This window comes from Rhinolophus ferrumequinum, chromosome 21 (assembly GCF_004115265.2).
Source record: "Rhinolophus ferrumequinum isolate MPI-CBG mRhiFer1 chromosome 21, mRhiFer1_v1.p, whole genome shotgun sequence".
Taxonomy (NCBI): Eukaryota; Metazoa; Chordata; class Mammalia; order Chiroptera; family Rhinolophidae; genus Rhinolophus; species Rhinolophus ferrumequinum.
The window spans coordinates 19,380,110-19,390,678 of record NC_046304.1 but is presented as its reverse complement, the minus strand read 5'-3'; the positions used below and the strand labels follow the sequence as shown (position 1 = coordinate 19,390,678).

At 40.9% G+C, this 10,569-nt stretch overlaps 1 pseudogene; it reads left to right on the top strand.

Annotated features, from left to right (window-relative positions):
- Positions 1-1,910: 1,910 nt before the first annotated feature.
- On the top strand, positions 1,911-2,971 carry LOC117014000 (hsc70-interacting protein-like; annotated as a pseudogene).
- Positions 2,972-10,569: the final 7,598 nt, after the last annotated feature.

Here is a 10,569-nt window from a genome sequence, read left to right as displayed (position 1 = left end):
AATCTAGGAGTGAGGCAAACTTTCATGGACAACTTTTCCTCCAGATAATCCCATGTCTCACGTTCTCTCCTCCTGGGAGTCTCCTACTTCATCTCCTCACTGAGGCCAACCTTGACATCTCTATGTAACATTACAGGCCTCGCCTTCCCCTGACCCTCCCGATGACCCTTCTCCTGCTCTATGCATCTCCCCCCAGAACGTAACTTCACATCCTATGCAATTTACTTATTTGTTCGTTGTCTATTTTCCCCCACTAGAATGAAGGCCCTACGAGAGCAGGAGTTTTTGTCTGGTTTGTTCATTTATGGATACCTAGCACCTAGCGTAGTGCCTGCCTTGATAAATAATTGTTAGGTGCATGCATTGACGTTCTCTGACCTACTATGGCAGAGAATAAATTATTTGCTCATTGCAATCACTACCATCTTCCAAGGAGAGTGGACCTCCAGGGTGATCCTTGGTGGGTGGCACCCATCCATGCCACTTGGGTGCCTTATCCCCAGGCACAGCTGCCCTGCAGACTCTAGGTACTCAGAATAACCATGAGTCAGGGAAGGAAATTCTCTTCCAGCAACAACTCAATGGCCACGGCCCTCACCCCCATGTCCACTGTCTGGCTCCGTGCCCACCAGCCACAAGTCCAAGCCCACACACTGCGGAAATGATGAGACATAATAAGTACCCTTTTGCCCTATCCTCAGAGTACCAGACTGATATATACAAAAGCCGCTTTCTTGTCCCTTGCAGATGGCAGAGTTGCTGCCAGGGCTCACGTAGCCAGAGAGAAAGCCCTGGGGAGTGGTCCAGAAATGCTCTGGACAGCAGTCATCTGTCTGGAAAATATTAGTCCACAGTCTGATGTCTTCAGAACCTGAGCCCGGGATACTCTTTCTCTTTCAGTTACAAAAATAAACAGTTTTCAATACTCCTCAAAATATTTAGGACTTTCCTTGGTTATGGCTGTTGCAGTACTGGCTTACTGAATCTTTCATGGTTTAAAGCCTGCTTCCTTCTGGAAGCGAAAATTTGACAGAGGCATCATGAAGAATAAAAACATTTTAAAATGCAAAGCTGGGTTCATTTTCTTCCACTGGCAGTTTCTTGGAAATCTCGTTTTTCCAGCAACAGCTGAAAAAAAATCTTGGCCTCGTGAGTCATCCTTCTAAGAGTCATGAAGAAGGAGAATTTCACAGATGGAAAGAAGCAGCCTCCTTTCCCTATATGCCTCATCCACCTTTTAGAGTTGATGGTTCCGTACTATTTCAGCCCAAAGCATCTAGACCCCTCTCCCCTTCATCTCTTCCTCCTGGGCCACAGTCTGGGGATCACCCTCAGCTTCAAACACACTACAGGTGTCCAGGTGCCGTTTAAAGACTAGAATTCAACATTAAATGCAGGCCTCTTATCCCAGTGGAAAGGATGGTCTTTTCACTAATTGGTACTGGAACAATTGGGTTGCCATATGGAATATAATGAACTTTGACCCCTACCTCATGTCAAGCACAAAAATTAATTCATAATGGATTATAGACCTAGGTCTGAAAGGTAAAACAATAAAGCTTCTGGGAGAAAACAGAAGAATATCTTCATGACTTTGGGGAAGGCAGAGATTTCTTAAACAGAACACCAAAAGCATTAGCCATAAAAGAAGAAGTTGATAAATTGGACCTCATTAAAATTAAAAATGTCTGTTCATCAAAAGACATTAAGAACGTAAAAAGGTACACCGTAGTCTGAAAGAAGATACTGGTCATTATATCTAACAAGGGATTTGTATCCAAAATATATAACTTCTGTAAATCAACAAGAAAAAGACAATTCACATCTATGTGGTCACACCGAGCTAGTGCCAGGGCCTGGAATCAGGCCGCAGCCTCAGCCACACCCCCTGCTTCCCGACCACGGACCCCCACAAAGTGAGCTAGCTGTGTGCCTTCATGAAAATGTACAAGCAGGATCCAAACGTCTGCACACTGAGGAAATGTGCTTTCTGAGGGAGTGGGGGGAGAGCATGGGGGAGGGGGTAAAATACCACCTGCTACTCATGAAACTAAATCAAGAGAAAACATCAAGGACGGAAAAACAGTACAAAGGTAGAGGAAAACATAAAGACAGACAAAACATCAAGTGAAGAAAGTGATCTAGAAATTGATATGGAAGGTGTGATTGAAACAGACACTGATGCCCCTCAAGAAATGGGAGGTGAAAATGTAGCAATAACTCAGGAGATGATGGATTAGATACATCATAAATAAAGGGGTGGGACTGCCATTGATGCCCTAAATGATGTGAACTACAGAAACCCATTCACTTGTTCACAGCTGCCATCAGGCTGAATCCTCGCTTGGCCGTTCTGTATGCCAAGAGAGCCAATGTCTTCATCAAATTACAGGAGCCAAATGCTGCCATCTGAGCCTGTGACAGAGCTATTGAAATAATTCCTGATTCAGTTCAGCCCTACAAGCGGCGAGGGAAAGCACACAGACTTCTGAGTTATTGGGAAGAAGCAGCTCTTGATCTTGCCCTTGTGTGTAAATTGGATTACGGTGAAGATGCTTGTGCAATGCTGAAAGAAGTTCAACCTAGGGCCCAGAAAATTGCAGAATGTTGGAGAAAGTATGAGCGGAAACGTGAAGGGCGAGAAATCAAAGAAAAAATGGAAAGGATTAAGAAGGCTCTGGAAGAAAATTTGAGATCCCAGAGGGAGAAAGAAGCCAGGCAACAATCAGGAGCTCAGTGTGGCTCTTTTCCACGTCACTTTCCTGAGAGAATGCCTGGAATGGGAGCAATGCCTGGGCTCAGGGAAATTCATAGTGATCCAGAGATTCTTGCAGCCATGCAGGATCCAGAAGTTATGGCGGCCTTCCAGGACATGGCCCAGAATCCAGCAAATATGTCAAAATACCAGAGCAACCCAAAAGTTATGAGTCTCATAAGTAAATTGTCAGCCAACTTTGGAGGTCAAGCATAATGCCCTTCTGACAAGTAAAGCCCTTGCTGAAGGGGAAGCAACTTAGATCACCCAATGGATGTCACAATAATACAAACCAGTGTACCTCTGACCTTCTCGTGAAGAAAGCTGGGGCACTTTGCAGAGAATCCCTACCCCTGTGCCCCAAATGCAGCTGTACCACTTTACAGTGGTTTGCCATTAGGGTGTTTGTTCAGATAATGTTTTCCTACCAGGAATTACAAACTTTAAACACTTTCAAACCTTAAAAATATTTAAAACCAAATTAAAAGGGTATGATAAATCCTACATTTTTTTTTCACTAATCACACACACAAAAAAAGAAAGAAAATGACAATTCAATTTTTAGAAATAAGAAACAGTTTTTACTTCAAAAAAGAGAATTTCCAACTGGTCAACAAGCATTTGAAAAGGTGCTCAACATCATTAGTCATCATGGTAATGCAAATTGAATCCCATAAGGAGATACCATCACACACCTACACAAATGGCTCTAACTAAAAAAAACTGGCAATACCAAGTGTTACCAAAGACCTGAAAAAACTTTGCTGGTGAGTGTGAATTGGTACAAGCACACTGGAATACTGTTTGGCAGTATTTACAGGTATCTATAGATAGGATACAGATATGCATCTCTTATGACCTAACAATTCCACTCCACAAAGTGACTGCATATGTATACACACTGCAGTACAAGTTGTTGTATCTATAAGTGGATAACCCTCAGTCAGCCTGAGGGTCAGTCTCACCTACTGATGTGCCAATAGCAATCAAGGCTCAACTACAACAGAAGGGCACACACAACCCACACAGGAGACATTCCTGGAGCACCCAGTGCAGGTGACCAAGGAGACTGTGCCACTGGGCCTCACAATGCACCTAGTACATAAGGCCACCCGGCAAGATTGGGAGATGTAGCAGGTATACCTAATGCATAGAAACAAACACAGAGAGACAGCCAAAATGAGGAAACAAAGAAATACATCCCAAATGAAAGAACAGGAGAAAACTCCAGGAAAAGAACGAAGCAAAATGGAGGCAAGCAACCTACAAAACACAGAGTTAAAAACAATGGTTATAAGGATGCTCACAGAACTTAGTGAGAACTTCAACAAAGAGATAGTAAGCATAAAAAAGGACATAGAAACCATAAAAAAGAACCAGTCAGAAGTGAAGACTACAATAACTGAAATGAAGAATACACTAGAAGGAATCACCAGCAGACTAGATGAAGCAGAGGATCAAATCAGTGCTTTGGAAGACAAGGTAGCAGAAAATACCCAATCAGAACAGCAAAAGAGAAAGGAAAAAAAAAAGAGGATAGTTTAAGAGACCGCTGGGACAACATGAAGTGTAATAACAGTCGCATCATAGGGGTACCAGAAGGAGAAGAGAGAAAGAAAGGGATTGAGAACCTATTTGAAGAAATAATGACTGAAAACTTCCCTAACCTGGCAAAGGAAATAGACATAAGAGCCCAGGAAGCACACAAAGTCCCAAACAAGATGAACCCAAACAGGCCCACACCAAGACACATTGTAATGAAGATGGCAAAGGTTAAAGACAAAGAGAGAATAGTAAAAGCAGCAAGAGTAAGGCAACTAGTAAATTATAAGGAAGCTCCCATAAGATTATCAGCTAATTTCTCAACTGAAAATTTGCAGGCCAGAAGGGATTGGCAGGAAATATTTAAAGTGATGAAAAGTAAGGACCTACAACCAAAACTACAAGACAGGGAAGAAGGGGAGCACCGAGAGGAAGATGCAGCAGAACAGGAGGTGCATGAGGTTGGGGAGCAAGAGAAGAGGCAACGAGCATCGCAAGGGGGTTTGGGGATCTTTATGAAGTTTGATCGTGTGTGTGTGTGTGTGTGTGTGTGTGTGTGTGTGTGTGTGTGTAATGGAAAGGCTCTTTCTTTGCCATCTCTCCACCAATGTATTGCCAAGTACCCATTTCTTATTAACATGCTGCGATGTGGCCACCTCCAAGGTGTGGTACAGTGCTGAGCCCAGCTTTCCAGGATGAGAATAGATCCTGTGCACAGAGATGTATGTGGTCACATCCAGATTTGATAACCATCCAGGAAAATGCCTATCGTCCTCCTTTCAGCACTTGGGGTTCGTCATTGCCATCAGACCCTCTGGTTTCCTTCATAAGGTTCAAGTTTAAAGCTGCCTGCCCCTACAGTCAGGTAGGTCTCTATGTAGGTGTGTATGCAGACACCTGTGTGGAACCCTCCCTCTTTATCATGGGCAAGATTCAGCAAGCCAGACGCTGTCACCAGGAGAGTCTGCGTTAAACAGATTACATTAAATAAACTGACAGTGTCCTCTGCAGCTGTTCCAAACAACAAAACAGGTCTTCATGCACTGATAAGCAATAACCTCCAAGGTAGATGTCTAAGTGTAAAAAGCAAGATGTAAAGTATCATATGACTTGTGAGAAACCAATGGCACAGTAATACACTGATATATGCTCTTATGCATTAAGTACCTTGGGAAGAAACACAGGAAACTGGCACAGTGGTTGCCTCTGGGAAGGGAGAGGAGTGTGGTAGGGAATGAGACTTAATTTGTATTCTATACTCTTTGGTACTGTTTGATTTTTCTTTTTTTTTTTTTTTACCATGCATAAATTTTATCTATTAAAACAGTAAAAATTAAGAAATAAAATGAGGAAGGAAGAGAGGAAGAGAGGAAGGGAATGAGGAGGGAACAGAGTATTATTATTAGATGGGCGATAGTTCTTGAAAAGCCAGTTGAGCATTCAGAGCTGTTCCAGAGCAAGAAGCAAGCACGGGCCCTAGAGGATTCCTGCTGGCCACACTAGATGCCCACAGGCAGCAAGCAAAGTCTGTTCACCACGCCTGGGGCTCCCTCCTCCATTGCTTCATCCACAGGCTGTGGTAAGAACGTGTGGTCTTGAAGTCATGCCGACACCCGGGGTGGAAAGGCTGCATGGTGTGCCAAAGTGGAATTTCCAGCAGCTCCTCCAGCATGGTGTTAAGAGTTCAGAGGTTGTTTGGGGACTAAGGTGGCCATGGCAGAAGCAAGAAGGCTAACGTGCAGAAGGAGCAGAAACTTGGAAAGCTCTCTAAGGGCCCCCCGGTCACTGTCGGTGTGTAAGAGCTGACAAGCAGGAAGAGGCAGTGGTTATGGCTCTAGGCCCAGACTATCTGGGATCAAATCCCAGCTTTTCCACTTAGAGACTGTGAGACCCTCAGGAGGATCAGTCCCCCAAGTAGAATGGCAGAATCTACCACATAGGGGAGAGTGAGACTTAAATGGATTAATGTTTTCGGTTGGTGCAAAAGTCATTGTGGTTTAAAAATAAGTGCAAAAACCACGATTACTTTTGCACCGACCTAATATATCGTGCTTAAGTAAAGCCTGGCACAGGAGAAACACACAGCAGATGTTAGCTATTACGGCTCATATCTTATTTGAATTCTAACAGTACTCTGTCAGGCAGGAAGAGATGAGTGGCCTATTTTACTTTGATACACTAACATTTAGATAAATAGACTTTGTAAGGTCTAGAAAACAGAGTCTCTGATACCAAGGGTTTGGTTACTTACATCAGCATTTCCCACACTCGTTGCAAAGAACACTTCATGTCTCATCACCAAAAGTTTCATAAATGTCCCTTCAAAACAGGGTTTTGTGACCAACAAGTTTCAGAAACACTGGGTTAAGTGAAATCAAGCAGGTTATGTCCTGCAGGATTTACCAGAGCTTCTAAAGTGCAAATGTACCTGTGACTCAAAGCTGGGGTAGCATTTCCCAAGTCATCTGACCATTAAACAATTTTTTTCATGGCATTCCTATTAATACCTAGGGAAACATTAGGATTCCATGGAAAACAGCACTGGAGATGCTATCCTACACTTCAGGACAGGCCTGATTAGAAGAAAGAAGAACGATTCAACATCTGTTTTCATATCAGTCTGCATCAAAGAGAATGTCTGCAAATCAGAAAGAGTAGAACACATTTGGGCACGGTGGTTAAGAGGGAGACAATGAGTTGTGAGAACATGTGGGATCTGAACTGAAATCCTGACTCCGCTGCTAGGGCAGGTCATTTGCTCTCTCAGAACCTCAGTTTCCTCATCTGTGAGTTGGGAGAGTAGCATTTACTTCATTTGGCTGTTTTAAGGTTTAAATTTCAGTGGCTCTCAAGTACTTGCCACAGGATAATTTCTCAGCGCTAGTTTCCTTTCTTAATCAGTTAGAATGTTTTTAGTTGCAAATAATAGATAGCCAAGTGATTTGCTTAACTTGGCTCAAGCAAAAAAGGAAATTTACCAAAGTAAATAAACGTCCTGGGGTTTTACCGGAGTCTGTGATATCATAAAGTAGGTGGTAATTTTCACCACCAGAGAGCTTAATGCCCAACCCTGGAAAAATTCTACACTGATTATTGAATAATTGACCTATGAGTGCCTTGATTTCTCAGGAACAACACAAATTCACCAAGAACAAGTCATTGGAAGATTGTCATTTTTACTTTTTCAAAAGGCTTATCTCATCAGGGGACCAGTGATTCTCAAGCTGTGTGGGCAGGCACCCCTGGCAGCTATCGAAATTTCCAGAGGGAGTTTCCACCAAATCTCCTTGGCTGGTAGAGATACTTTAAAAACTAGAATAAATAATCATTACACAGGGCATGGAAATGAGAAAAAAAAGTTTGAGAAACACTATCTTAGATGTAGTATAACTGGATATCTGAAAGGACATTTGACAAAACCTCTCACAAAAGCTTCAGAGATAAGCTGGAGGAGTGTGAGCCAGCTGATAATAACAGCTGCTGCTGATGGAATGACTATATAGTTACATGGAATCTTGAATTTTCTCTTTAAGCAGAACTTTAAATTTGTTATTAAAGTGCAGTAGTTGTATGTACACTGCTGGGTGAATTTTTACATATACGTGCCTATGCCTATATGCCCACCCAGAAGGTTTCACCATGCCCCTTTCTTGTCAATCCCCTGCTTCAGAAACCACTATTCAGATTAGTTTTGCCTGTTGTTGAACTTCGTTTAAGTGAAATGATATAGAACTTCATGTACTCTTTTGTGTCTGTTGTTCTCGGCTCCTTATTATATCTACGAGAGTCACTGTGTTGTTGAATGCGTAATTCATTTTTTTCATTGCTATATAAATTTATCTGATGAGCAACTGGGTTTTGTAGGTATTTTGTTGATAACCTTTATTATCATATCAACAAAATACTTACTTTTAGTATCCAATTTAGTGGTAAAATATTAAACACTTTTCTTCTGAGTTTGAGAGTAAGACAAAAACGTCCACTATCACCACATATATTCAACACTTTGCCAGAGGTCCTAGCCAAGGCAATGAGTCAAGAAAAATAAATAAAAGAAGATTGGAAAGGAAGCCATAGAGCTGTCATTTTTCACAGATGACATGATTACATGCATAGAAAAGCCAAAGAACCCATTACTGGAATTAACAACTAACACTAGCAAAGTCGCTAGCTCGAAGGTCCACATAAAACATCAATTTTATTTCTATGCATTAGCAACGTTGAAAAATATCACTTACCAGTAATGTCTGTGTGTGTGTGTGTGTGTGTGTGTGTGTGTGAATGTATGAGAGAGGAAGGTGAATGATAAAGCAAATGTAATGAAATGTTCACATTTAGGGAATCTGGAAGAAGGGTACATAGAATTCTTCGTACTAATTTTGCAACATTTATTTAGGTCTGAAATTATTTTAAAATAAAAAGTTTTAAAATATCACTTATAATAGTATCAAAAGCATCAGATACCTAGGAATAAATCTATTGAAAGATGCACAAGAGCTTCACACTAAAACCATAAAATGTTGCTGAGAGAAATTAAAGAAGACATTAATAAGTGGAGAGGACACCATATTCATACATTGGAAGCCTCAATATTGCAAGATGCCATTGACATAAAGGTTCAATGCAATCTCAGCTAAAACCTCAACAGGACTTTTAAAATATAGATATGTAAAGGACCTAGAACAGCCAAGATTAGGGGATACAAAACTTTTTCTGTAAAGGGCCATCAATGTTTTAGACTTACAGGTCATTCAGTCTTTCTCACAACTACTCAGTTCTGCATTTGTAACACAAAAGTAACCATTGACAATACATAGTCAAACGGGCATGACTGTATTCCAATAAAACTTTATTTACAAAAACCGGCAGTGGGGCAAAGTTGCCATGTGGGCCATAGTTTGCTGATCTCTGGCCAAGATAATCATGAAAAAGAAAAAAAGGGTCAGCCAGTTGGCTCAGTGGTTAGAGCACAGTGCTCATAATACCAAGGTCACCGGTTCGATTCCCACATGGGCCAGTGAACTACACCCTCCACAACTAGATTGAAAAAACAACAACGACTTGACTTGGAGCTGAGCTGCGCCCTCCATAACTAGATTGAAGGACAATGACTTGGAGCTAATGGGCCCTGGAGAAACATACTGTTCCCTAAGATTCCCCAATAAAATTAAAAAAAAAAAAATTCATTAGTTACTTTGGAGGTTGAAGCAACAACTCATTCTGATAATTGATACATATTATCTTGCTTTCCTGGTAGGAAGTGTATTATTATCAACCAAATAATTGATAAGCAAGAGTACTTTATAAATAAATAATCATAGATACAAAAGGAATGTTACAATTAGAAAAATCATCATTTTGCAACTCCAATGAAATACTGGATCTAAGCAATAGCCTCCACTAAAATCACCAAGTGGGAGGTTGATGAGAAATATGATAATAGATAAAATATGCTGCCAACAGCTGAATCCAGTGATCTCGCTTAATATCAATTAAATGTAGACAACAAACACTATGTTTTTTTTTGCTGTGATGCAATAGATAATAGGAAGAACCACCTATTAACTACTCTTGAAAAAAAACATTAATATCATCTAGCCTCTAGGACTAGTTATTAGTTTAAGGGAAATACTGGGGATAAAGGACATATGTGGAATGCTATCACAAGGACACAATTAGCCAAATCCAGAATGGGGGCAAGTTAACAGGAGAACCGACCCAGGTGCTTCAACAAAGAGATGGCGTGAAAACAAAAGCTATGCCCACCAGCATAGCTAAAACAAAAAAAAGGCTGACAATACCAAGTAATAACAATAAATCCTCATACATTGTTGGTGGGAAAGTACTACAACTTTGGGAAACTGCCCAAAGTATCTATTATATAAAGCTACACATATGACCCCACAATTCCCTATACATTAACCCAAAGAAATGGGTTCACATGTGAACAAAAACACACATACAAAAATGTTTCTAGGAGTTTTAGTCATAGTAGTCAAACACTGGAAACAAGCCAAATGCCATCAACAGGACTAATTAATTAATTAATTGTGATGTAGTCATAAATGGATTAGGACAACAGCATAAAAAGAATAAACTCGGGTTTACAAAATGACATATATGAATCTCACAGATATTATGTTGAATGAAAGAAGCCAGGCACAAAGGAGTACCTACTATGTGATTCCATTTACATAAAGTTCAAGAATAGGCCAAACTACAGGAGGGGAGTACAGCATAAGGAAGATAGTCAATGGTATTGTAACAGTTAT